This window comes from Hevea brasiliensis, chromosome 12 (assembly GCF_030052815.1).
Source record: "Hevea brasiliensis isolate MT/VB/25A 57/8 chromosome 12, ASM3005281v1, whole genome shotgun sequence".
Classification (NCBI taxonomy): domain Eukaryota; kingdom Viridiplantae; phylum Streptophyta; class Magnoliopsida; order Malpighiales; family Euphorbiaceae; genus Hevea; species Hevea brasiliensis.
In genome coordinates this window covers 84,672,352-84,695,842 of record NC_079504.1, presented here as the reverse complement: position 1 = coordinate 84,695,842, position 23,491 = coordinate 84,672,352, and the positions used below count along the sequence as shown (strand labels likewise).

Here is a 23,491-nt window from a genome sequence, read left to right as displayed (position 1 = left end):
AGGAAAGGTCTTCCAAATAAAATCAAAGCTAAATTTGATGAGAGAGCACTGTCATCCTCCATATCCAAAATGTAAAAATTGGCAGGAAAATCAATCCTCCAACCTACACCAACACATCTTCAACTACTCCTAATGGGTAAGCATTAGAATGATCAGCTAACTGAATAATGACACTGGTTTCTTTCAAAGGACCCAAATTTAAAGTTTGAAAAAATGAATTTGACATAACATTAATAGATGCTCCCAAATCTGCCATTGCATATTCAAATTTAGAATCACCTATTCTGCAGGGAATAGAAAACGAACCTAGATCCTTACACTTAGGGCGTAATTTTTGCTAAATTAATGCTGACACATTTTCCCCCACACTGATCTTCTCATTATTCCTCAACTTGCGCTTTGTAGTGCATAACTCCTTAAGGAATTTAGCATACTTGGGAATTTGTTTGATCGCATCAAGTAAAGGTATATTAACCTCCACCTTCCTGAAAGTCTCCAAAATTTCTTTCTCTTATTCTTCTTTCTTCGTCTTGGCTAACCTGCAGGGGAATGGAGGAAGAACATAATTATTAACCTTATTCAAATTAGATTCAGTATTTACCTCAACTTCAGGAACTTCAGACTCTTTTGGCTCTTTTGCTCCTTGCTTTTTCTTTTTCATTGGCTCATGTGGAGTCTGGTTATCAACTTCTTTCCCACTCCGCAATAGTATAGCACTCGCATTTTCTCTAGGGTTCATGACTGTTTGTGATGGAAGCTTTCTAGAACCTTGAGCTTCCAGCTTACTCACAGATGAGGCTAACTGACCAATCTGCCTCTCTATGTTTTGAATGCTATTTTTGGTCTCCTGTTGAAACTGTTGTGTATTGTTAGCCAAAGCCTTAACAATTTCATCAAGTGACATCCTTAATTTGAGGGAGGCGGAGGTGGTTGATTCACTTGTGGTCTCTGCTGATGGTATCGGTTTTGCACCGGTTAATTCCCATAACTCAGATTGGGATGATCTGCCATCTTGGATTATAAGTATTAGAAAAGGGATCATACCTGTGTTGTGGCTATCCATAATGTCCTACTGCATTAGCATGTTGCATTGATTCATCCTCTTGTAATGCAGGACACATGTCAGTAGCATGACCCGAACCTGAACAAATTCCACATAACTTAATAGTTTGCATGTTCCCTACAGCCAATTGCCTCACTAAAGAAGTTAAATCAGAAATCTGTTTCTCAAGGTTAGATGTACTTACCTCATTAACCTTCTTATGTGCATGATCCATTCTCATTCCAAACTACTGAGAGTTTGCTATCATGTTAGCAATCAGCCTCTTTGCTTCATCTGGTGTCTTATCAACCAAAGTTTCTCTACTGGCAGCATCTATCATACTGCAATCCATTGGTAGAAATCCCTCATAGAAATACTGAATCAACAGCTGCTCACTTATTTGATGATGGGGACAGCTTGCACACAATTTCTTAAATCGTTCCCAGTACTCATATAAGCTCTCTCCATTGTACTGCCGAATGCCACAAATTTCTTTTGTTATATTGGTAGCACGGGAAGCAAGAAAATACTTCTCTAAAAATATCTGCTTCATCCCATTCCATGAGTTAACAGATCCGAAAGGAAGGTAATACAACCAATCCTTAGCTGTGCCTTTTAGTGAGAACGAAAAAACTCAAAGCTTGATTTGATCCTCTGAAACACCTTGAGGTTTCATGCTGGAACACACAACATGAAATTCTTTTAAATGCTTATATGGATCCCCACCTGCAAGATCATGAAACTTAGGTAACAAATGGATTAGTCTAGATTTCAACTCAAAAGCAACATTTAAAGCAGGGTATTGAATACACAAAGGCTGTTGGTTTAGATCAGAAGCAGCCAACTCTTTCAAAGTTCTAGTAGCCATGGTTTCGTTTTCGAAATTTAAATCCAAATCCGAATATGAACTTAACTCCTTTGGAGATTGGACTCCTTCAAATGTACTCGGAATCTGCCTAGCTTGCTTAGCCAATTTTCTCAACCATTTAGTTGTTTTTTTTCTACTTCTGGATCAAAGATCATCTCACCAAATTGAGAAGTTCTTGTAATAAACAAAAAGAAATCAAAGTAAAAATAGAAAAATGCCTCAAAACCCTAGAAAACAATCGAATTTGGCGTTAAGAGGGTGGGGCCAATGAATTATAATTCATTGGTCTTGATCAGAACGTCGTTTCCATCAAAATAACTATAAGTTGTCCTCCAAATTCAACCAAAAATCTGTCGATGAATAGTAACACCATAATTTTTTTTCTGAAAACCTGAAACAGCAACACTCCACAAACAAAGTTAATAACAAAATATCCTAACACTAAAAACACAAAATCCACTAAACTCTAGTCCTCAGCAATAGTGCCAAAATTCTTGATGGTTGTCGATTCCACCAGAAATTAAATTAACTAAAATTACCAGTAATGAAATATTTTCTACAATAAGTGGTAAGTCCAGGTCGAACCCTAGAGACTGAATTATTAAATTTCGTGCACTTGTGTAATGAAAAAGAAAGAAATAAAGGTTGGTGGGGTGTAATTCGCAATCCAAAGAAGAAATCAAAAATCAAAAATTAAGAACTAAAATTAAATATGAAACTCTCAAATTAAACAAACTTCAGACCAAGGTAATTCGCATTCCAATGCATTGATTTAATCATTGACAAAAGAAATACAATTATCTCTTATTCAATACTTAACGTAGACTTACCAAATAGTGAGGTAAAATCCCTAACTTCCCTATACTCATCAATTCGAGTGCAGCACTCTTATTGACTCTAATTATTAACTGAATTGGTATTAGGCAATCCTCATCAAATTAATAACTGCTTTAAGAATAGGAAGTAGTTAAGCTGAATAATAATTTATAAAGAATAAATCATTTAATTCACCCTATTATTTCCTTAGGTTATTATCAAAAACTGGGATCATAATCAATAAAACCTAATTGCTACTCATGTTCAATCTTACACAACAATTACAGATTATGAAGATGAACTAGCAACTAATTAAATCAAACAATTAACTAATAGGCCTTTTTGGCAAATCATTCAATAGATAAAAAATAATTAAATCAGAAAATAATAGATATTCAAAATGAAATAAATTAAATTAAGAACCTGGTCTCACAAATCACACATAAGAACTTGAATCCCTTGAACTGAATTAAAAACTTAGCCACTCATGTTTATAGCTTACAGAAAATTGAAGAAGAAATCTAAAAAAAAGATAATGGAGAATGAAGGTGCTTTTGAGATCGAGAGGCTACTGAATGGTGTGTTTTAGCTACTGCCCTAAGACATATTTATAATCAAAAACCTAATCCCAAAGATAGGAACCAAACTAGGGAAAGTTTTGAAATTCAAAAAATAGATTTTCAGCCTACATTCACATCTCTAAAATCAAGGCCGATTTTTAGTGACTTCGTTTCCGAATCTGTCTCTGCCCTCTTTAGGAAAGTTGTATCCTTATTTCTTAGCTTTCCAACGGGTACTCATTCACCCAAATTCGAGGTCTATAGCTCAAGTTATGGCCCAAAAACTAGGACTGGTTCAGATAAATGGTCCAGCCTATAGTGACGACTTCATTGCCATTTTTTACAATTAAAATGGCCTTATCTTACTTCCAGCCCTTCATAGAAGTTGTAGAGTGGCTTTTAAGGTTCAATTGGGCTTGGGCTTGCTTCATTTGGACTTCTGAAACTCCAGATACAAAATAAATACTGAAATTGGTCGTGACACATCAAGTCTGGGCTTTTATAATAGATCCATAACTCATTTTGTCATCCTTGGAGACTGATTTGGGCTTTGGTCTCTCTTTATCATTTGAAGTGTTCTATCTTAGCTTTCCAATGGATTAAACAACACTCAATTTAGAGACCCAAAACTTTAGAAACACCTGAAAAATACAGTAAATGTCAAATGCTAAAAATTTCTCCATTTAACACAATTATTCCAACAACTATCTAAAAATATGCCTAAATGATAAATATACTTTAATCAACTGAATTATGCATAAAAACACACTAGCAACACTAAATGTTATGGGAGTAAAATTAATAAATTATGCACTTATCATTTGTGAGATCAGGTTCTTAATTTAATTTATATCTTTCTGAATATCTATTGTTTTCTGATTTCAATGACTTTGATATTTTGAATGATTTGCTGAAAAGGCCTATTAGTTAACTGTTTAATGTGATTAATTACTAGTTCATCTTTATAATCCGTAATTGTTGTGTAAGATTGAACATGTGTAGCAATTAGGTTTTATTGATTATGATTCCAGTTTTCGATAATAACCTAAGGAAACAATATGGTGAATTAAATGATTTATACTTCATAAAATGTTGTTCAACTTAACTACTTCCTATTCTTAAAGCAGTTATTAATTTGATGAGGATTGCTTAATACCAATTCAGTTAATAATTAGAGTCAACATGAGTGCTGGGCTCAAATTGATGAGTATAGGGAAGTCAGGGATTTTACCTCGCTATTTGGTAAATCTACGTTAAGTATTCAATAAGAGATAATTGTATTTCTTTTGTCTGTGATCGAATCAATGCATTAGAATGCGAATTACCTTGGACTGAAGTTTGTTTAATTCAAGAGTTTCTTATTTAATTTTAGATCTTAATTTTGGATTTCTGATTTCTTCTTTGGATTGCGAATTAAACCCCCCCCCAAACCTTTGTTTCTTTTTCCATTACACAAGTGCATGAAATTTAATAATTCAGTCTCTAGGGTTCGACCTGGATTTACTATTTACTGCAAAAAAATATTTCTTAATTGGTGATTTCAGTTAATTTAATCTATGGTGGATTCGACACTCATCAAGAATTTTAGCGCCATTGTCAGGGATTGAAATTTATTAGATTTCGTGTTTTTAGTGTTAGGATATTCTGTTATTAATTTTGTTTGTGAGTTATTGCTGTTTTTCAGGTTTTTGAAAAAAAAAATTTAAAAAAAATTAAAATTACGGTGTTACTATTCATTAAGAATTTTGGTTGAATTAGAGGGTGGCCCATATCTATTTTGAAGGAAACGACGTTCTGATCAAGATGAGGCTAAATTTCATTATTTTCTAGGGTTTTGAGGCATTTTTCTATTTTTACTTTGAATTCTTTTTGTATATGACAAGAACTTCTCAATCTGGTGAGTTGATCTTTGATCCAGAAGTAGAAAAAATAGCTAAACAATTGAGAAAATTGGCTAAGTAGGTTAAGCAGATTCTGAGTACATATGAAGGAGTCCAATCTCCAAAGGAGTTAAGTTTAGATTTGGATTTGGATTCAAATTCCAAAAACAAAACCATGGCTGCTAGAACTTTGAGAGAGTTGGCTGCTCCTAATCTAAACCAACAGCCTTTGTGTATTCAATACCCTGCTTTAAATGTTGTTTTTGAGTTGAAATCTAGACTAATCCATTTGTTGCCTAAGTTTCATGGTCTTGCAGGTGAGGATCCACATAAGCATTTAAAAGAATTTCATATTGTGTGTTCTAGCATGAAACTTCAAAGAGTTTCAGAGGATCAAATCAAGCTTCGAGCTTTCCCTTTCTCACTGGAAGGCGCAACTAAGGATTGGTTGTATTACCTTCCTTCCGGATCTATCAACTCATGGAATGGGATGAAGCAGATATTTTTGGAGAAGTATTTTCCTGCTTCCCATGCTGCCAATATAAGAAAAGAAATTTGTGGCATTCGACAGTACAATGGAGAGAGCTTGTATGAGTACTGGGAGCGATTTAAGAAGGTGTGTGCAAGCTGTCCCCATCATCAAATAAGTGAGCAGCTGTTGATTCAATATTTCTATGAGGGATTTCTACCAATGGACCATAGTATGATAGATGCTGCCAATGGAGGAGCTTTGGTTGATAAGACACCAGATGAAGCAAGGAGGCTGATTGCTAACATGGCAGCAAACTCTCAGCAGTTTGGAATGAGAATGGATCATGTACCTAAGAAGGTTAATGAGGTAAGTACATCTAACCTTGAGAAACAGATTTCTGATTTAACTTCTTTGGTGAGGCAATTGGCTGTAGGGAGCATGCAAACTGTTAAGGTATGTGGAATTTGTTTGGGTTCAGGTCATGCTACTGACATGTGTCCTGCATTACAAGAGGATGAATCAATGCAACATGCTAATGCAGTAGGAAATTATGGATAGCATGTAGTAGGAGATTATGAACAGCCACAACGCAGGTGTGATCCCTTTTCTAATACTTATAATCCAGGATGGCGAGATCATCCCAATCTGAGTTATGGGAATCAACCGGTGCAAAATTGATACCATCAACAGAGACCATAAGTGAATCAAGCACCTCCACCTCCACCTCCACCTCCCTCAAATCAAGGTATGTCACTTGATGAAATTGTTAAGGCTTTGGTTAACAATACACAATAGTTTCAACAGGAGACCAGAAATAGCATTCAAAACATAGAGAGGCAGATTGGTCAGTCAGCTTCATCTGTGAGCAAGCTTGAAGCTCAAGGTTCTGGAAAGCTTCCATCACAAACAGTCATGAATCCCAGAGAAAATGCAAGTGCGATACTATTGTGGAGTGGGAAAGAAGTTGATAATTAGACTCCATATGAGCCAATAAAAAAGAAGAAGTAAGGAGCAAAAGAGTCTAAAGTTCCTAAAGTTGAGGTACATACTGAACCTAAACTGAATAAGGTTAATAATTCTGTTCTTCTTCCATTCCCTTGCAGGTTGGCTAAGACGAAGAAAGAAGAATAAGAGAAAGAAATTTTGGAGACCTTCAGAAAGGTAGAAGTCAATATACATTTAATTAATGCGATCAAACAAATTCCCAAGTATGCTAAATTCCTTAAGGAACTATGCACTATAAAGCGCAAGTTGAGGACTAATGAGAAGATTAGTGTGGGGGAAAATGTATAGGCATTAATTCAGCAGAAATTACCCCCTAAGTGTAAGGATCCAGGTTCATTTTCTATTCCCTGTAGAATAGGTGATTCTAAATTTGAACGTGCAATGGCAGATTTAGGAGCATCTATTAATGTCATGTCATATTCAGTTTTCCAGACTTTGAATTTGGGTCCTTTGAAAGAAACTAGTGTCATTATTCAGTTAGCTGATCGTTCTAATGCTTACCCATTGGGAGTAGTTGAGGATGTGTTGGTGCAAGTTGGAGAATTGATTTTCCCTGTAGATTTTTACATTCTAGACTTGGAGGATAGTGTTCCCACATCAAAGTCAGCTTTGATTTTGTTTGGAAGACCTTTCCTAAAAACTGCCAAGACAAAAATTGATGTGGATGAGTTTGATGGAGAGACTGTCAAATTTAATATCTTTGATGCCATATAGTATCCTACTGATAATCATTCTATTTTTTTCTATTGATCTTGTTGATACATTTGTGCAGGATATTTTTTAGTTAAGCATGGAGGATGAGTTAGAAAGAAAATCACATTTGCATGAATTAGAGGAAATTCGCCTTAAGGCTTATGAGAATTCTAGGATCTATAAAGAAAAGACAAAGGCATTCCTTGACAAAATAAGAAAGTAGTTTGTGATTAGGCAAAAAGTTTTATTGTATAATTTCATATTAAAGCTGATGCCTGGTAAGCTGCGTTCTCGTTGGATTGGACCCTTTGTTGTTACTAATGTGTTTCCTTATAGTGCAGTTGAAATTCAAAGTTTAGGAACTAATAAGGTGTTCAAGGTCAACAGTCATAGACTCAAGCCATTTTATGAAGGGTTTCAGGAGCATACAGTGGAGGAGCTCAAATTGAGCAACCAAATTTATAAGGATTAAGGAGCTTTGCCATGTCGAGCTAACAATGATAAACAAAAGCGCTTCTTGGGAGGCAACCCATGGGTGGCTTGTTAGCCACAATCAGATTTATTTTCTTTCCCTTATTTTATTTTATTTTCTACCATTTTTTTTTCTTTTCTTTTCTTTTGCATTTGGGTTTTACATTGGGGACAATGTAAGTTTTAAATGTGGGGGAGGAGAAATTTGTTGCTGCAATTTTTTTTATTGATTAAAAAAAATTAAAAATAATAAAAAAATAAAAAAAATAATAAAAAAAATTTTCTTATAAGCTTGATTCAAGATTCTATATTAACTCTCGGAGAGAAATGCTTTGTCCTTGAAATGACTTTTCTATTTTAGATTGAATTTTGAGATTTTAGGCAAGGTAATAGTAACTTTAATGATGGATTTTCCTTCTTCTCTAGACCATATAGCAATTTTTTTTGTCCTGCATAAATCATTTAGGCTTGATTTAATAGTGAAACGATTAGTTATGTGCGTTTTAAACTAGTGTCATGCATATTTCAGAACTTTGTTTAATCTATCAGGGCACTTTATAATATGTAGATACATAAATTGGGGGAAATAAAAGATTGAACTTGAAAATTACTCTGCTATTTTAGTTAAGCAAACTAACCAGGGGTCTTCATGAACCTCATGTCGATTCTCAGGCCAAAAGCTAGCTAGGATATGAGCAAGGTACTTTTCTGAAGGTGACGGTTGAAATAAAAAATAAAAAAAGTAACTGTGACAAGAGAGAAGTACCAATTTCAAATATATATATATATATATATATATATAAAGGGGCACTTCTATCTCCCCTAAGATTTGCAAAGAGCTATAATTGTTGTGCCTTGATAAATTAACCTTGTGTTTTGGTATGTATTGATTTAAAATTTTATAGAACTTTAATTGTGTGAGCTTAATTGATTTCAAGCTTTTTATTTTGTGTTGAAAAATTATTGATATATTGGTATGGTGTTGATGAAATTTGTTGTGATGGTTATTACCTTACTTGCCTCATCTTTCAAACTTTTAATCTTTTGTTAGAGAATGTTGTGATAGGGTGAAGTTAAGGAACTTCTAAGTGGAGTTGATTGAGATTTAAGTCATACTTGAGGACAAGCATGGAATAAGTGTGGAGGAATTTGATAAGTGCATAATTTATTAATTTTACTCCCATCACATTTAGTGTTTCTAGTGTGTTTTTATGCATAATTTAGTTGATTAAAGTATATTTATCATTTAGGCATATTTTTGAATAGTTGTTGGAATAATTGTGTTAAATAGAGAAATTTTCAGCATTTGACTTTTGCTGTATTTTTAGGTGTTTCTAAAGTTGTGGGTCTCCAAATTGAGTGTTGTTTAATCCATTGAAAAGCTAAGATAGAGCACTACAAATGATAAAGAGGGACCAAAGCCCAAATCAATCTCCAAGGTTGACAAAATGAGCTATGGATCTATTGCAAAAGCCCAGACTTAATGTGTCACGATCAGTTTCAGTATTTATTTTGTATCTGGAGTTTCAGATGTCCAAATGAAGCAAGCCCAAGCCTAATTGAACCTTAAGAGCCACCTCTACAACTTCTATGCAGTGCTGGAAGCAAGATAAGGCCATTTTAACTGTCAAAATGAAGTCGTCACTATGGGCTGGACTGTCTATCTGAACCAGTCCCAGTTTTTGGTTCATAACTTGAGCTATAGACCTAGGATTTAGGCGAATGAGTACCTATTGGAAAGCTAAGAAGTAGGGCTACAACTTTCCTGAAGAGGGCAGAGACAGATTCGGAAAGGAAGTAGCTAAAAATCAGCCTTGATTTCAGAGACATGAATGCAGGCTGAAAATCTATCTTTTGAATTTCAAAACTTTTCATAGTTTGGTTCCTATCTTTGGGGTTAGGTTTTTTATTATAAATGCGTCTTTGGGCAGCAGCTAAAACACATCCATTCAAACCTTCAAACACCATAGAAGACCTTCATTCTCCACTCTCTTTTTAGATTTTTTCTTTATTTTTCTGTAAACCATGAACATGAATGGCTAAGCTTTTAATTCAATTCAAGGGATTCAAGTTCTTTTGCATGATTTGTGAGACCAGGTTCTTAATTTAATTTATATCTTTTTGAATATCTATTGTTTTCTAATTTCATTGACTTTGATTGAATGATTTGCAAAAAAGGCCTATTAGTTAATTGTTTGATGTAATCAATTGCTAGTTCATCTTCATAATCCGTAATTGTTGTGTAAGATTGAAAATATGTAGCAATTAGGTTTTATTGATTATGATCCCAGTTTTTGATAATAACCTAAGAAAACAATAAGGTGAATTAAATGATTTATACTTCATAAATTGTTGTTCAGCTTAACTACTTCCTATTCTTAAAGCGGTTATTAATTTGATGAGGTTTGCTTAATACCAATTCAGTTAATAATTAGAGTCAACAAGAGTGCTGGGCTCGAATTGATGAGTATAGGGAAGTCAGGGATTTTACCTCGCTGTTTGGTAAATCTACGTTAAGTATTCAATAAGAGATAATTGTATTTCTTTTGTCTATGATAGAATCAATGCATTGGAATGTGAATTACCTTGGACTGAAGTTTGTTTAATTCAAGAGTTTCTTATTTAATTTTAGATCTTAATTTTGGATTTCTGATTTCTTCTTTGGATTGCAAATTAAACCCCCCCCCCCCCAACCTTTATTTCTTTTTCCATTATACAAGTGCACGAAATTTAATAATTCAATCTCGAGGGTTCGACCTGGATTTACCACTTACTGCAAAAAATATTTCATAATTGTTGATTTCAGTTAATTTCATTTCTGGTGGATTCGACACCCATCAAAAAGCATTACATTACTAGAGCATTTTGAGATTGTAAATATAAGAAATCTTATTTTGAGACTTATGGAAATGTAACTTTTATAATATTTAGTTTATTATTATTTCCAATAAATGTTTACTTGAAATGTAAATGAATTTTGGGCTTGCTATAGTTTCAACCACCACAATGTAGCTTTCCGCAATACAAAAGTAAAATAAAATGCTATGTTTTGTTTTAAATCCCTTGTAGTATATTTAATAGGTTATCGGTTGGTGTCATTCAGTAATTCATTAGGTATGCTACAGGAACATGTCATGCCTTATAAGGGATAAGGTGTGACATTGATCATACATACCTTGTACTAAAATCTCTCTGTTACAAAATTTCTAGCTAGGGTCATGGTTTATGTCAAACCCTGCTTGCTTAAAATCATATGTCCTCATCTTAATTCTAATTATTGATTAACAAGACTTTTCAATTAGAAACACTTTTTTTAATAAATGTATCTGTCCTTGTCACACCTTACCCCTCTGTAAGGCATAACATGATACCGTAGAATACCTAATGAACTACCGAACTTCACCTACCAATAACTCATTAAGTACCCTACAAGGGATTTTAAGACAATTTTCTTACTTTTATAAGTGGTGAGCATTTTCTAATAGGTATTAAAATCATTTATTCAAAGTTTTAAAACTAGTAAAAAAATTTTTGTCCCATTTTATTTTTCCGCAAATTTTATAGAAATTTCGGCAGAGTGCCGTCTGTATTTTGAGAAAACAATTCTTCAAATACCTAAAAAAAAAACACTTCCAATAATTTGTCTCAACAACTTCTTCAAATTTACAACCATCCCAACCAATTTCAACATCATTTATCAATTTCCAAAAATTCAAATCCATAATTTCTAATATTCAACAATCATCAAAATGCCATTAATCAATTTTATTCAATTTAAAACAAAATACTTACATTCATATTTTATTAAAGATAAAATAATTTATTTACATCATTACAAAAATTTACATTAAAGGAAATTCAAACTAAAATTTATTACAAACTTTATACAAGCTGCTCAAGACCAATTTTACATGTCCATACATTTACATACATTACAAACATCAAAATAAATTTTTACAATCAGGCTATAAAATATATCCGATAACTTCAAGCAGGTAGCTCCTCAATCCTCAGCAGCTCAGTCTACTGCTCCTCTACTCTCTAAATCTGCGGCAAAGAATAATACCATCACGAGTACTAGGACTCAGTGGTGCACAACATACTAAAATAATCTTTATGCAGAATTTAAATCATATTTATTCAAAAATTGGACTGAACATGAGAATTAAATACAAAACATGAATTATGAGATTTTAATCCAAACAATTTTATTTCGAAGTATCAAAACCAATTTCATAAAACTCATAGTTATATCATGCCATTCGAAACAAATATAATCTCAATAGCCAGAGGCTAAGGAGAAGTCACATCACAAGGCTAGCTAGCTCAAATATATGGATATCCATTCAATTTCTTCTACTACTGGCACACACCTCAACACTTCAGCCAGAGAAGGAATCAAAATTCGAAACTGATTATCCCCAGTAGTCATGCGAGTGAGGTGTTCAAATATATGGTCATTACACTGTGGTTTCAAAACTTATCTTAATAATTTACTAAACATTGCCATTTCAAATATACACAAATAACTTTCAACAATTTAAATCAAAAGCATAATAAATATTTCATCACAATGATGTCACAATTCAATATTTCAAATTATTCAAAACAATATACAGAAGAAAATTTACAGAAATTCTACGTTGCGCACAAACCTTATATGAGTCGCCTTTTGGCCTTGACTCGATACTTTGGGTTCCTTCCCGGTATTCTTTTCTACTGAAACACACAGTTTCACAGTGTTTCAGCATCATAACTTAGCATAAATCCAAAAATAAATTTAAATTTACTTTTACCTAACTTTAATGTGCTAAACTTGACGTTCTTTAAAATTTGTGTTTCGGGTTACTATTCACAATACTATTCAAGTCAATTTATTGACTTTCTAAGGCTTAATAGGTATGGGAATTCCAACTTTACCCACATACCACATTTTGGTTATTAAATTTGTTAGTTTTGGTTGTTTACTCAAAATCTAAGTCTTTTAGGCAAATTTGCAATTTTTAGTTTTGGAGTCTTAAGTTGCACTATTCCATTAGTTATTTTTCTGTTAGAATTTGACAAAACTTTCTTCATAGAGAATGTTCCCTATTGTCTTAAATTTATTCTACTTTTTGAATCACTCCATTTGGAGTTTTGTAGCTCAAGTTATAGCCATTTGAATCATGGCTGCCGGATTGGACTTAACCCAGATTTCTGGGCACCAAACTAGTTCTGGCAGTTTTAGGTCACCAAATTTGGGTGGCCAAATGACTTAGTTAAGGGCATAATTTTAGTTTTTGTTCTTCATGAAAACTTTAGGTCTATATCTCAGCTTTCCACTGGTAAAATTTTAGGTCATTTAGACCTGCCTAGCCCAAGTTATGGCCAAATGAACAAACACTGTTCATTTGGTCATTTTTGTACAGGTCAGACTGCATAAATCCGGATTTAGTCAATTTGTTCACTAGGTTTTGGTCACTTTTTTGGCATGATTTCTAAATGAAAAATGTTCCATTTTGTGTCTATTTTCATTCCCAATTGGTCTCATACCAATTGGACTTGTAAATTTTCAGTTTTGGTCCCTCAAAGGGACCTTGTTCCTGCTGCTTGTAGCATGACCATTTTTAATCCGAATTTAAACTCACCTCTAACACTTTCAACACATCTCAATTGGTCACAAATGACTATTTTTCATTTCAAACAAGGTCAAACACACCATTTGACCCATTCTTACATTTTTGTCTCAAAAACCCTAGATGCCAAACCCTAATTTACACAATTGATTAATTCATACCCAATTTACTACACTAAACACATATTCAACCTTAATCAATGTCAAATTCATGTCTAAATTAAATTGAACATATCAAAACTTCAAGGTACCATGGCTGGCCAAAATTCATGTTTAGTCCTCTAACAATTGTTTTCTTTTCCATTTTCCATAATTTCTAAGTTTATTCAACCATAAGCATAATAATTAAACTAGCAATTTAAAGTTTAGATTACTAACCTTTATGCAGAATTTTTTTCACCTCTTCAACTTCTTCCTTTCTTCTTTTTTTTTTTTTTGTTGTCAATCGATGAATCAAGGTTCAAGGACAATATTTACTCAAGAAACATTAGGGAAATTATGGCTAGGTTAGGGTTTATGAAGCTTGAGTCAAGCTTCCATGGAGGTTTCAAGAAAGAAAATGAGAGAGTGACCAAGGGAGAGCTATGGCAATATGGATGAAGAAGACCCAAAAATGAATTTTGTTTTAATTTAATTCCTTTTTTTTTATTGGTCACTTAAGTAGATAATTATCCCACTTTTCAAAATTTAAAATTAAATTTATTATGTCATGCATGATGATGTTATCACTTTTTTACTTTTTCTTTTTCTTTTTTCTTTCTATTTATTTTTCCATTAGTTCTTTAATTTAATTCCGGACTCCGAAATTTTCTTTTCTCCAATTTTATTTGATAGTTAGGTCAGGAGTCAGCTCTTGGGGTCAATTGACCAAATTGCCCCTTGCCGGTTTAACCCAGTTTGTAAATAATTCAATATTTCTTCCAGCTCCCTGACCTAATTATTTGACTGGCTTAACAATTCTTTTTCATGATTTTCTCTTTTCCACTGTGTTCGTAATAGTCCTAAGGACCGCAGCGTCACATTTTACTATTCGAAATTTGAGTTTAAATCAAATTCACAATCCTTCCTGAGAAGGTCACCCATCGCTGTGACTCTCGGTTCATTTAACTTCTTATATTCTGTTTTTCTTATTTATACTTAACTAATTAACAATTACTAATTATTTGTGTTTAGGGCTTATCTAGTTGTCTTAAGTGTGATTCTAATCCCCTTAATTATCCGGACCGACACCGGTCACCGGAATAGTGAAATATACCAGGCTATGCAAATAGGGGTATTACAATTCTCCTCCCTTAAAATAAATTTCGTCTTGAAATTTTACCTGGTAATCAGTCTCTAAACAGCTGTGGGTGCTGTCTCCTCATGTCCTCCTCTCGTTCCCAAGTAGCCTCCTGGCCTGAATGATGGTTCCACAGCACTTTCACCAATGGTATCTGCTTATTCCGTAGCTACTTCACCTCATAAGCTAGAATCTCTATGGATTCTTCCTCATATGTGAGGTCTGGATTCACTTCAATCTCTTCTACTGGTAGTACATGAGATGGGTCTGATCGATACCTCCTCAACATAGACACATGGAAGACATTATATATCTTCTCCAACTCTGGAGGTAGTGCCAATTGATATGCCAAAGGACCCACTCTTTCCAGAACCTCATATGGCCTAATGAAACGAGGACTCAGTTTTCCCTTTCTGCCAAATCTCATGATTTTCTTCTAAGGAGAAACCTTGAGGAATACTTTCTCACCCACTGCATACTCAATATCTCTTCTCTTTAAATCAATGTAGGACTTCTGACGGTCTGATGCAGTCTTAAGTTGATCTCTGATCATCCTGATTTTCTCTTCAGTTTGCTGAATAATTTTGGGTCCAATCATCTTTCTTTCACCTACTTCATCCCAACACAGGGGAGTTCTACATTTTCTGCCATACAAAGCTTCATATGGAGGCATCCCAATGCTTGATTGGTAGCTATTGTTGTAAGTAAACTCAATCAAAGGCAAGTGTGTGTCCCAACTGCCCTCAAACTCAATCACACAAGCCTGTAGCATGTCCTCCAAGATCTGTATTACCCTCTCCAACTGGCCATCGGTCTGTGGGTGGAATGCCGTACTGAAGTTCAATCTAGTTTCTAGGGCTCTCTGAAGACTACCCCAGAATCTAGAAGTGAACCTAGGATCTCTGTCTGATACGATGGATACTGGCACTCCATGCAGTCTTACTATCTCATCAATGTACAACTTGGCCAATCTTTCTAAACTGTAGTCCATCCGAACTGGAAGAAAATGAGCAGACTTGGTTACTCTGTCAACAATGACCCATATTGCATCATGACTCTTCTGTGTCCTCAAAAGTCCCATCACAAAATCCATCGTTATTCTCTCCCATTTCCATTCTGGTACTAATAGTGGATGTAACAACCCAGCGGGTACTTGATGCTCTGCCTTCACTTGCTGACAAGTTAGGCATTTAGAAACAAACTCTGCCACATCTCTTTTCATACCCATCCACCAATAATGCTCCTTTAGCCCCCTATACATTTTTGTGCCACCAGGGTGTATGGCAAAAGGAGACTCATGTGCTTCCTTCAAAATGATCTTCCTCAAATCAACATCATTAGGAATACACATTCTGCCCTAGTGTAGGAGTAGACCATCATCTCTTATTGAGAATTCTGGTTTCTTGCCCTGCCTGACTTCTTCCAACAGCTTCTGATACTTCTGATCATTCTGAGCAGCCATTCTGATCTGATCAATCAACACTGGCTGTACATGCCATGCAACTACTGTCTGCCCTTCATCATTAATCTCTAAGCTGGCATGTAATGATCTCAACTCATGTACCATAGACAAAGGAGTAACCCATAGACTTGCCATAGTCTTGTTACTTAAGGCGTCAGCCACTACATTAGCTTTCCTTGGCTGATAGTCTATTAGACAATCATAGTCTTTTATCAACTCTAACCATCTCTTCTGTCTCAAATTCAACTCTTTTTGAGTGCCCAAGTACTTCAAACTCTCATGATCTGTGTAGATGTAGCACTTCTCCCCATACAAATAGTGTCTCCAGATCTTAAGGGCAAACACTATAGCTGCAAGCTCCAAATCATGTGTTGGATAATTCCTCTCATGCGGTTTCAGCTGGCGTGATGCATAGGCAATGACATTTCGATCTTGCATCAACACGCAGCCTAACCCATTGTGAGAAGCATCACTATAAACTGTATATTCTTTACCCAGAGTAGGTAAAGTCAAGACTAGAGCTTGAGTTAGACATCTCTTTAATTCATCAAAACTCTGCTGGCATTTATCCGTCCACTGAAATTTCACATCTTTTCGAAGTAACTTGGTCAATGGAGATGCCAATAGAGAGAATCCCTTCACAAATAGACGGTAGTATCCAGCTAAACCCAGAAAACTGTGAATCTCCGTGATATTTCTGGGTGGCCTCCAATTAAGGATAGCTTCTATCTTACTTAGATCTACCTTGATGCCCTCTACTGATACTACATGCCTCAAGAAAGATACTTCTTTCAGCCAAAATTCACATTTCGACAATTTGGCATATAGCTGTTTCTCCCTCAAAGTCTGCAGTACAATCCGTAGATGTTTATCATGCTCTTCTGCACTCCTCAAATAGATCAATATATCATCTATGAATACCACAACAAACTGATCGAGGTATGGTCTGAAGATAGTGTTCATCAGATCCATAAAAGCAGCCGGAGCATTAGTTAACCCGAATGGCATGACTAAGAACTCATAATGGCCATAACGGGTTCTGAAGGCAGTTTTAAGGATACTCTACTCTTGTACTTTCAGCTGATAATAACCTGATCTCAGGTTAATTTTGGAGAACACAGCTGCACCCCTCAATTAATCAAACAAGTCATTAATGCAGGGCAAAGGATATCTATTCTTTATTGTCACCTTAGTCAACTGCCGATAGTCAATGCATAACCGGAGAGTGCCATCCTTCTTCTTTACAAACAACACTGGCACTCCCCAAGGTGACACACTAGGGCGAATAAAGAGCTTGTCAAGCAGCTCTTGCAACTGCACTTTCAACTCTTTCAATTCTGCTGGAGCCATTCTATATAGTGTTATGGAAATTGGGTCCACACCAGGTATAACATCAATCTCAAACTGCACCTCTCTTTCTGGAGGTAATCCTGGCAATTCATCAGGAAACACATCCGGAAAGTCACATACCATAGGGATGTCCCTCAGTGCTGGACTCCCCACTTGAGTGTCTATCACATGTGCCAAGTATGCTTCACACTCCTTTCTGATCATCCTTCTGGCTAGTGCAGCCGAAATTATGTTTGATGGTAGTAAATGCCTCTCCCCATGTATTACCACATCACCGTACAGAGGGAGACCAAACGTGACTGTCTTCAGTCTACAGTCAATCATGGCGTGATGCCTGGCTAACCAATCTATGCCCAAAATAATATCATAATCTCTGAAGGGCATTTCAATCAAATCTGATAGAAAAACATGTCCTTGGATCACCAAAGAACAGTCTCTATAGATTCTGTTGACCCGAACCTCTTGTCCTAATGGATTAGTTACTAGCACTTTAAAACTCATTTTGACACACAGAATAGCAAGTGAACTAACTATGCTAGCACTAACATACGAGTGGGTTGAACCAGGATCAAACAACACAAATACTTCTTGATCAGAGATAGAGAATGTACCAGCTACAACATCAGAAGTCTTAACCTCTTCTCGCTGTCTCATCGTATAAACTCTGGCTGAAGCACTTCCTCAGCCGATCGACCAATAGCATTCTGACTCAAGCAAAGGCTCTACCTTTGCCTCTTCCTCTGCCAATTGATTGTGAACCTCTGCGAGCAGGACTCTGAATAGATCGTTCTGAAGTTGTAGGAGCTTGTAACACCCCTCACCCGTCTACAGTATAGCTGAGCAAGGCATGCTACACGGCGTGCCGGAACACCTAGTCTATGATTATCTCATTTCTTGAACTCAATTTGATTTTAAGAAGTCATTTACATAATATTCATATCATGTTGATACTATTGTCATACTTTGTTAAAATTAGTGTTTCAAGATTGGTAATAAAAATTTGGCAAGGTGCCGTCTATAATTAGGACAAACTGTCCTTCCAACCTGTTGAAAATAGTTTAATATTATGATATCAAAATCTCAAATATTTCACAGTCTCTATTTCTCAGTAAAGTCAATAGACTTTTACAGTCATTAAACAGTTCCATAATACAGTCCATAATAATTTAAATATATACAGAAAATCTCCATGTTATTTAATATGTACAAAATATTACAAACTTTAAAGCTTTCATAATATTACAAAATACAAGGCCAAATTTCAAATATACAACAATAGTACAAAATACAAGATATCCTAAGTCCTACCATGTATGCAATACAGTGCAGATGACTCTGGACTCCTGTGTAGATCTAATGTCTCACCCGGTAGTAGTTCTGCTGGGCTCCCCAGCTGTGTCTCCAATACCTACGCGTTACAAAAGCAACGCGCTAAGCAATTTTGCTTAGTGGTGCCAAATGTAAAGAAATATACACTAAAATAAAGTAAATAAAGTGTTTACAAATTTTTGGTGGTGCTGTATGTCAGTAGATTGGATTTAGGTATTTGAATTTAATAGTACTTGAATTACTGCCCGTGTAGCCTATATACTGATCAGACTGGATAAACAGATATACTGGCACTTGGTACTTAATACCTCGGGCCGTCACACCATCGGTCACAAAGTGTCTCCCAGTGTGCAAATAGCGTGGCTAAAAAGCCATATAGTCAATCTGGCGATAAGCCAAAAATAAATGCACAATATGTATAGCTGTAGGCTATTAAAGTCACAGTGCGGCACAATAGGCCGTAAAAACACAGTATGGCATAAAGCCATTTACAAAACAGCTGTCAGAATCCTATTGGCATGCCAACCTATTCATACTAGTCAACTAGGCAAACTAGGGCACATTATTAATTAATTGTTTAATTCTTCAATTTTTGGAGTTTACTAACTATTATATAATTCACAAGTCAATGCATATGTTGACCTTTTTAGGTAATATGGATAAGTTGTTTCTAGCATCAATATGTCACAATTTATATCTCAATATGCTGCCAATATAGTGCAATTTACCATTTTTACAAGTTGGCATTCATTGCCAAAATGCTTCAAGCATCATTGTATGCAAAATGTCAAATTCTCAATTTTTGTGTGCTAGATTGGTCTAGCTTAAAGTCCTATTTCCTTTGTTTTTTAGCTTCTGGTCAAAGAAGCAAAATTGTAGCTCTATGTCTTATTGCACGCGGGGCAAAATTTCAGGTCATTCCGAGTTGTGTAGACCAAGATATGGTCAATTTGCTAAAGCTGGACAGATTGCACTTTTAGTGCACAATTTGGTCAATTTTTAGGTCACTTTTGGTTCGGCAGTTTTTGTGCCCGAACTTGTGCAAGCCATTTGACTTGGTTCTGGTCATTTCTGGGCTTTGGTGTCTTCATAAGACTTGTAGATATAGGTCTTAACTATTCATGGTCAAAATTTCAGGTCAATTGGACCTGTTTTGAGTGAGTTATGGCCTAAACACTAACTGCTGCCCAAATGGTCAGTTTTCAGGCCTCAAATGCACTAATCCGGATTTGGTCACTTTTTAAGGTCAGTTTCTAGGCAGAATTTTGGCAACCTTTCTACATGAAAGTTGGCCTATTTGGTGTCTAGTTTCACCCCATATTGGCCTCATACCAATTGGGTTCATAGTTTGGCACTTATGGCCTCATTTAGGTGCTGCCTTCAATACATAACCTGCACAAAGCTCATACACTTCCAATTTAATGTTCCTTCTCCTCCTCATTATTACAATATTCAATCAACAACACTTCTATACATATATTGTACACAATTTCAGCAACAATTCTGGGCAGAATGTTCAAGTGCTCAATGCACACAATCCATTATTAAGTTCAACATTCACTTCCACCAAAATTCAACATACTTCAATGTTAATATTACACATATACTTCAACATATTCATACTTCAACATCACTTACACTTGCTGCCCACAAATTGACATTAACATATATCATTAATAAACATATATTCACACACAAATTCATGCTATTAGGGGCTGCCAAACATGGCAGTTTGCTCAAGGCTTCAAGGTTCCATTTCACACCTTTAATCTAAACACTACATGTACATACTTGTGCACAAACTTACTCTAACTTTCATTTGAATCAATCAACCTTCATTTTCATTCATTAGAAGTAAAAATAACTCAAGCTCAACAAGGGTTCATGGCTGCCAAAAATGGACAAGTCCATTTCTCACTATTTCTTTTATTTCTCTTCACCAAAACACTCACCTCAACCTAAACACAAGCTTTACTAAAGCAAGGGAGGGATTTTGGACACTTACCACTTGAAAGCTTCCTTCAAACCTCACCAAATCTTGTTTTTCTTACTGCCAATATCTTCCCCAAGGTGAGTATGCAAGCTTTAATGAAGGAAGGAAGTGGAAATGAGGGCTTGATGATGGAGAGAGAAAGCTCCATGCATGGTGGCCATGGAGGACTTTGAGAGGATTTACGGCAAGGTTTTCTCAAGGTTGAAGATGACCCAATTCTGCCCACTAATGCTTATTTTATGTAGTTTATAATATAGTTAGTGGAGCACTTATGAGTTGTTTAATGTTTAATTAGGTTAAGGTTCCTTTATTTACACATTTACCTCTTTTCTTTCACAATTTACATAATGTATCATAATTTAATTTTTCATGTCATTTCTAAGGTGTAATATCATTTATTTTTAATGGACATTGAGGTCAAAAGGCAACATTAGGTGTCAAATGACCAAAATACCCCACTTCGGGTTACATTCCCGATTTTTCGGTAACATCGATTTTTGTCTGTTTCTCGATTTTTCATTTTTCTTTGTACTAATTTATTAATTTTTCTTTGATATTTCTAGTGTCAATTACATTTCAATAAACCTTTATCTGTGTCTCAAAATTAAATTCAGAGGGTTTCCTGCGGTTTTGGGGTCGGCAACGGCCTTCCCGGTGCGGTCACCCATCGCTACGGTGCCGGCTCGTTTAACTTAGCTTCATTTTCTCTCTTTCATTTTTGTTTGATTTTTCTTGTATTTTCTTTTTATTTATTTCATCATTATATGTCTGTTCACTATCACTGAAATGTAGTTCCAGACATACTGACTTGCCTGGACTGTTATTTGACTACTGGAGCAATTGAACGTACAGAACACGTACAGCGGGGATGTACAGAGTTGGACCGAATCTAGGAGCACTGGTGCAATCTTTAGCTAGATGGCCCTTGCATCCACAGTTAAAAGAGGCTCCTATTGCCCAATAGCATTCTTCCCCATGAATTTTGTCACAAGTCTCACAGGGGCGGGCAGGATATGAATCCCTGCTTGACTGCTGACTAGACCTAGGGGGTCTCTGTCTAGAGAATCTGCCCCTTCCAAATCTTCCACCTCGACCTCTGCTAGGTCCACCAAATTTCTTCCTCTTCACAGAGGTACCACCAAAACTTGGCTCTACTCACTTTTCCCCCTTATCTTTTTCTGATTTCTTAGCCTTATCTAATTTTTCTTTTACTGGGGTCGCTTCTATTTCAATTCTTTCTAGCTCAAGTGCTTGAGAGATGAGCTCAAAGAAGTTGCTGTGTCTGAATCCCACTACTTACATCCTCACACTAGGCTTCAAACCCATCTCAAATCTCTTGCACCTTTCCTTGCTGGTAGAAAGGAGACTCCTAGCATAGTGGCTTAAGTGGGAGAACTCCCTCTCATACTCTGCCACTGATCTGTTCCCTTGTTTTAGGCTTAAAAATTCTTGCAATTTTTTATCAACATATGCATCTGGGACGTATTTCTGTCTGAACTCTTTGATGAAGTCATCCCAGGTCAGTACTGGTGGTTCAGCCAAGTTGTGGGGAATGGTCTTCCACCAATCATATGTATCCCCTTACAGTAGCGATACGGAGTATTCAAATTTCAACTCATCTGTGCAGTGCAACATCTTAAACACTCTATCCATCCTTTCAAGCCATTGCTCTGCCTCTAAAGGGTCCACTGTACCCTTAAATTCTATAGCCCCATACTTTAATAACTTATCATACTGTCTGGCTGGAGGTAGTGGTTGTACCACAGGTGGTTGGGGTGGAGCTTGAGCAGGCATACCCCCAGCAATTTGTTGAAACATTGCCGCCATCTACTGTGTAAACTGTGCTGGAAACTGCGGCATTTGTGGGGCTGGTGCTACTGATCCACTGACATTTTGTAGAGCTGGGGCTTCCCCTTATGCCTTAGCTTCAACAGATTGCTCGCCTGAACGATCCCCTTCTTCCATTTCAGCCTGAAGTTAGGGTATCTCCTGAACAAATAACACAAGGAGATTTCCCTACGTTAGTTCATATTTATGATGTAATGCACTATATGTAACAAATAAGGACAATGAGCAGTTGTACTTATCAAAGAAAAGACACAAATTCATAAGTTAAAACATACTTCAAAAATTTTGCTCTGATACCACTAAAACATGTCACACCTTACCACTCTGTAAGGCATAACATGATCCCGTAGAATACCTAATGAACTACCAAACTTCACCTACCGATAACTTATTAAGTACCCTACAAGGGACAATTTTCTTACTTTTATAAGTGGTGAGCATTTTCTAATAGGTATTAAAATCATTTATTCAAAGTTTTAAAACTGGTAAAAATATTTTTGTCCCATTTTATTTTTCCACAAATTTTATAAAAATTTCAGCAGAGTGCCGTCTATATTTTGAGAAAACAGTTCTTCAAATACCTAAAAAAAAAAACTTCCAATAATTTGTCTCAACAACTTCTTCAAATTCACAACCATCCCAATCAATTTCAACATCATTTATCAATTTCTAAAAAATCAAATCCATAATTTTCAATATTCAACAATCATCAAAATATCATTAATCAATTTTATTCAATTTAAAACAAAATACTTCCATTCATATTACAAAAATTTACATTAAAAGAAATTCAAACTAAAATTTATTAC

At 35.5% G+C, this 23,491-nt stretch overlaps 2 non-coding genes across 2 annotated transcripts; one reads left to right on the top strand and one right to left on the bottom strand.

Moving 5' to 3' along the window:
• The first annotated feature begins 1,440 nt into the window (after nucleotides 1-1,440).
• On the top strand, nucleotides 1,441-1,547 carry LOC131171481 (small nucleolar RNA R71). Its single transcript, XR_009142141.1, has one exon. It is a non-coding gene; the product is annotated as a small nucleolar RNA R71 (small nucleolar RNA).
• Nucleotides 1,548-5,704: 4,157 nt separating this feature from the next.
• Nucleotides 5,705-5,811, bottom strand: LOC131171476 (small nucleolar RNA R71). Its single transcript, XR_009142136.1, has one exon. It is a non-coding gene; the product is annotated as a small nucleolar RNA R71 (small nucleolar RNA).
• Between the last annotated feature and the right edge of the window lie 17,680 nt (nucleotides 5,812-23,491).